General features: G+C 39.0%; 1 protein-coding gene across 1 annotated transcript in view; it reads right to left on the reverse strand.

Moving 5' to 3' along the window:
* GRTP1 (growth hormone regulated TBC protein 1) overlaps positions 1–4,782 on the reverse strand; it is a 32,438-nt gene extending 27,656 nt beyond the window's left edge. Inside the window, exon 1 of the mRNA XM_010074003.1 lies at positions 4,635–4,782. The gene's annotated coding sequence lies outside the window, so the exon portion shown is untranslated. The remainder of the gene's footprint in view (positions 1–4,634) is intronic.
* Positions 4,783–6,218: the final 1,436 nt, after the last annotated feature.

The raw sequence follows: 6,218 nt of genomic DNA on the forward strand, positions 1-6,218 counted from the left end.
AGTTTTTGTTTAGCTTTTTAGATTTATACTATGGGTTACAATCTCTACTATTCCAGCTGTAAAGTAACTTTAAATACAACCTTCTTTTAAACAGGCTGGAAATAATTTTCCTGTTTCCATGGTTGTTTAATAATCCCTACCTCATCTTTTGAACCCTAATGCTCAAGGAATCCTACAGATGGACATAGCAAATTCAGGAATGAGTATAAAGAACAAGTCCCATTTAGGTCAACAAGAACATCTCATTTAGATGAGTGTGCGAATTTTTCTAGAAGCATACTTACTGGCTAAACTACTAGATTATCATACTCTTAACAGATAATTCCAATGGTATTTTTTCTGGAACAACTGTCAATTCTGAAAGCATAGCCAACATCCACATCCAACAATACACATCAAATTCAAGAGCAGCAGAGACAAGCCTTTGACATTGGCACAAGGGGAAAGCAGCCCTGCAGCACAGCATACACTCATTATTCCTCAGTGTCATCGGTCTCATGGTAATAGACAGCCAGAGGCTTGTATCGCCCCAACTGACTACCCAGCCCAGCTCCCCAACTCCCTGAGGAATGGAAAAGCCCTTTACATGATGCTGTTCTCCAGCATCACACTGCATGATTCTCACACCATTTTAATATTTGCCAGGATCTGCAAACTGGCATACAGAAACAGCAAAGTAGTTTTGAAAATAAGGACAGTTCCAATTAAATGTGTTTTATACATACATAAATGTCATATTATATACACAAAGTTAAACTGTTTTATACAAATATATATTTATTTGATTTTCTATAGGCTCTCCTTCACATTATCCTCAGGAACTTTTAAAAGGCCCACAACAGTCCACACTGCAGAATATCCTTCCACTATAACATTTAAGAATCTTTCACAGATTAAGCCGGATCGTGCACGTGTCTCCAATCACACATCTGACTCCAACTGTAAACCGAGGGCTTGATCTCAAAAGTAGCACTGCTAAATACCATCCAGCCCTGAGCATCTGCACTCAGAATCACCCCCAGGACAATTGCAGTGCACACAACAATCTAAGCTTTAAAACATATGTAATAAAGAAGTAACTTTACGTGAAATCTTTGCCTCTGTTCCTTAACAAAATATGAAACATCATCAATTACTTTTAAGCAAACAAAAGCAGCCTCAATAATTCTATTACTTCTGACATTCAGTGCCAGTTTCCAGAGGTTTAGAGTCAAACTTACTAATATGTTTTTCTTGTTACTAGAAAAAGCAGCTACATGATAGGGAAGTAGTCTAAAAGGGCTGACAAATACCCAAAGTAAATTAAAGAGAAAAATATGCAGAGAAGAACATTTTCCAATATTGGGCACTACTTACAGTAACAAGATTCAAAAGTAAGTAAATAACTTTAAGCCTGTCTGTCCTTGTTTAATGGTAGAATATGAGAATTCTGGAAGTTTTTGCCTCTACATAAAGTTATATTAATATATTTTCCCTGCCATTAACACTGTTTCACTCTACACCAGAGATGGACTAAGTGTATGTAGGAAAACCCCATTTAAAAACAAAAATTATCTTGCATAAAATATTAGAAGAGTGTGGTTTTGAAAAGTGTCTGCACTTTTTGTTTATTTTTTCAGTTAATAACAATTATTGCTGAATGCTGAGGAACCTAACTTGGATCCCAGAGGAAAAATTCTACAAAAGAGCCAAATACATGGAATTGAACAAGGAACTGAAAGTTTTATTTTATTAATACATCACAGAAAAAACAAAGCAGATCTGTGATGTAAATGTTCAAATTACAGTCAAACTCAAATCCTCACTTTCTAAGATGCTCCTTTCCTCCAACCCCTGCGCTGGACCAGAAGTGCTCCTGTTAAAACCACTGTTTAGTAACATTATTTTCATCTCTCACTGTATTTTATCAGCCTCAAAGATAGAAAGCACCTTCCGCTGTCAGTTTTGACTAATCCACTTACAGCCAAGTTTTTCTACACAGCACACTTTTGGTCAGAATTAAGCTACTTTGGGCCATTACATTAGACAGTTTGTTACCTGCTTTCTTTCGGTCACACAGAGATAACAGCTGAATGGAGAACAGCAAAAACTAGGAGGATCTCAGTAGTGGTGGAGAGAGGGGTGAGGCAAGTAACAGAACACTGACTGAAAACTCACATGTGCAGAGGAGACAGTGAAGGTAACAAGGGTAGAGGGAGAAACAAAACACCACAAAAATCACAGAAAGGAAGAGACTGGAGAAAAAGCAAAAGGAACTGTCAGCCAAAATTCCCATGACCCACCCTGACAGAGGCTGTGATCCAGAACAACAGGATACACTGTTTAATTACCATTGTTAAAGTATAGTCTCATTATTTTTCTTCACAGTAGAATGGAATGATATACACACATACCACCCTGGACATGAGGCAAACACAGCAGCATGTGAACAGGCCACATTTCCAAAATGGAAAATTAGCCCAAGTCATCACTTCTTCCTGTTCACCCTGACAGGAATTACGAGCTGCTCTGTATGGAAAGACAAACGGGTGTAGAGCAACTGAGATACTACATGTACAGTGTTTCTCTAGTGTCTGCTCACAGCAGGACCCATTTGGAAAAAACCCTAGTAGAACTCTAAATAAGGTCATGGGTTCGCAAATACAGCTATTGCATTCCAGGAGGGCAAAGTGGCAAATCAAGTGTTCTTCTCAGTTCTAGCTTATGGCTGACTTGCAGCAGAGGGGAAGTTAATCAGAACCAGCAGCTCCTCAGCAAAGCCTCAGAGCAATCAAGTCAGGTCCTGGAGGAGGGAAATTCAGTGCATCACCAGGCAGACAGACCTTCTGTTCTCTGACTGCCTGTGAAAAAAATCACTGCAGGATCATCTTGCAGGATAAAGCACACACCAAAACAACTGCTTACATAAGTCTATGTGCTTATGCCAGACTTCAATCTTAATATTGATATAAGAAGGGAAGTTTTTAAAAAAAAAATCAGTAATTGTACAGGTTAACCTGTTGCTCTCCTTTTCTGCCGTATTAGTTGACAGTAATAAGGGAGGCTTATTGTAACAACTTTGAATTTATACTCAGACTACATTTCCTCATTATTATTTATTCCAGTCCTCTCCTTAGAATTACACATATACATGAGAATGCAGACTCTATAAATTTGAGTATCTCTAACAAGAGTTAGTAACCTCAGAGATGATGTATGAGCCCACAAGGGCTTGCTACAGTCAAGAGCCATTGCCCGTGTCAATGGATTTACAGTATCCTATTTTTCACAAACAATAGCCTGTTAGAAACTATTAACACCACGGAAGAGAAATGTAAGGAACTCACAGAAAAAGCTGCCACTGCCACAGTTCGCGCATTTTAAGAGGAGGAGGAGGAGATGAAATAAAACCTGAAACCACAACAACTACAAGACTAAGTTCTGCAGAATCTCAAAATCCTCACTAATTCAAAATACTGCACAGTTATCGCTATATTCAAACTTGACACCCTAAGCAAAAGCTTCTTTACATTTGGATGAAAAAGAAGAGAGTAGAAGTAGCTACTTTCTAGTTAGCAGCATATGATCTAGCTGTTATAGCTCAAACCTACATTTTTCTGGGATTCCTCAGCCTTAAAATGGACTTTTGTGCACTACATACACTGTTACACTTCAAATGTCTCGCCAGTTATTATTCTGTTCTTGGTGCCAAGAAAAAAAAAAAAAACAACTCATGCCACCCCGAAACAACAAAATCACCACAATTAGCAAAGTCTGCACCTGAAGCACAGTTCTACATACTCAGCTATGTCATAATCAGTGCCTGATTAACTTTTGCTTAGTTTTACTCACTTTTTCTTTAACAGACTTATAGAGAATGGTGCCAAACTTCAAGACTCCCAAGAGAAAGCAAGCTGAATAGCATCATTAAAAGCAAAGAGGAAAATGTAGATGCTTATATGAAAAAATAACCCAGAGAGTGTGGGAGGAAAACCCCCCACCCTTTATTCTCACAGGACTCCCTCCATTTATTTCTCCCAGTCTCTCCTGCAAGACAAAACATTACTAGAGGTTTTCCTGCTTTTTGAAACAGTCATTAACAGTTCCATCAGCATTTTATCCAATGGTGCATTAGCTCCTACATTAATTTCACTTTCTTCGCTTCATAAGGCATTTCGCATCAGTTCCTAGTACACACCTTGTTAGCTGTGAGGTCAACATCGTTTTACAAAAGGATAAGGAGACCTAGAAAATCTCAACAATCTAAAAAACTGTCAGTCAGCAACTGAGAGCCCTGACATCCTGATCTCTGGGGTTCAAGCCAGTGTCTTCTGCATAATCTCATGTGCTTGAGCACAGAGCGGAGTACAATACAACAAACAACTGGAAAATGAGATCTTGAAGTGCCAGTGGCCATAATCTTTGTGTTACAGATGTAATAATATATTATAGCGTATGCCAAAGAAGGATTACTCCTTTGCAAACTTTAAATCAAATCAAGGATCCCCCTAACAACAGCACACTTGCTTACATATTATTACTGTCATTTGAAGACAAAAATAGTATTTAACATTCAAAAATGCACACCAATTTAATACAACTTACATTGGTTCCAACATAATGCACTTTTACCTGTAAACAGACATACATCTCACCTTTTAAACTCTTCTGTATGCTGTTTTTCCCTTTTAGGAGCTTGGACCATTTTATTGCTCTTCTAGTGAGTACCACTAGATATCTGGAAAAGAATGCTTCATAGGATGCATAATCAAAGTCTTCTGGCCTTTCAAACCCATATGGATCAACCCTACAAAATAAAAAAGAATTATTGTACAAATGTTTCTACATACCTACAGCTGAAAAAAAAAAAAAATATATATATATGCAAGTTTGCTTTAAATAACTTCCAGTTGCTATTTCTAAAAGCAGCTCAAAACTCCCTCCTCCCAGCAAAAACCTACTTTACACAAACTGTTACACTCTATTTAACATATCAAAGCAGTTTAAGAAAATGAATTTAAACATGAACTGTTCAGTCAGTTTTACAGATTTCACTACTTTTAGAAGTAAGGCTTTTTTAAAGCAAAGGATCCGCTGGGTGCAAAATTGACACAAATTAAAATTGATACAAATTATCACCACACAGAAGCCCAGGATGTATTTTTTCTCCATAATACAAACACTTGAAAAGTATGAAGGGCATACATTGAGCACAACAGCTCAAATACGGCCTGAACTCACCTTCCACACAGTTCTGCACAGAAAAATGACAATGAAAATAACAAGTTACAAAGATTATTTTTAGAAGGGCTTATTTCTGAAATTATCTTTATGAAAGTATACGGTCTGGAAACAAACACAAATCCTCGTGTCAACGTTCTCCATATGTAGTATCAAAAATGCATATTTTATGATCTTTAACAATTTTTCAATGTCACATCACATTATCCCAGGCAGCATGGCACTGATGGAGTCTGAGAACTGCAAGCCTGACTGTGTTCTAGTTTGATGTATCAAGTCACCTTGCTAAACTAGATTCATGGCAGCTCCCTAAGATGCTTTATACCTGCCGATTACCACTGGAGTACAGAGCACCCACAGAAGTTAAACAGGCAGAGGGGCCTGTCCACACAGAAAAGTTTGCAAGACAGACATCGAGGCTTAACTTCCAAAACCACTGCCCATTTCAGTCATGGAGAAGGAATTTGCCCATGGAGCAGCACCGGCACAGCCTCGGGCAAACTCCGGCTCACGGGATCATCACGGGTGGTAAAGCATGAATCAGAAGAGGAACACTTTAATATTCAGACCTCAGATCGGCATTAGGCAGTCGGCAGAGTCACCTTTGTATTCATGTACTCCTCCAGTCCGACACAAAAAACCACAGGTGTGAAAAAACCACCAAAACCCCCAATACAGGTTTCTCTGAAGACACAGATTGGGAGAACGCTCAAAAAAAACAAAACCCCTAACACCTCCACAAAAACACATCTTGTAATTATGACTGCGACTGCCCAGGCAGCAAGTACAGACTAATTCTCATGCTCAGCTCCATTCCTGAGGTAAAAAGGGAAAATAAAGAGTCAGGAAGTAGGGTTTTGAGGAAGTTACCTTCCCTAACCTGCCTGCAGGCTGTGAAGGTCACCATTCCCCCTAGGTGCCTTCCGCCAGCAGCCGCCAGGGCTGTATCCCAGGGAGGCAGCTGTCCCCCCGGCCCGGTGCCCCCTCGACCGTTTCCC

Source organism: Pterocles gutturalis, unplaced genomic scaffold (genome assembly GCF_000699245.1).
Source record: "Pterocles gutturalis isolate BGI_N339 unplaced genomic scaffold, ASM69924v1 scaffold2557, whole genome shotgun sequence".
NCBI lineage: Eukaryota > Metazoa > Chordata > Aves > Pterocliformes > Pteroclidae > Pterocles > Pterocles gutturalis.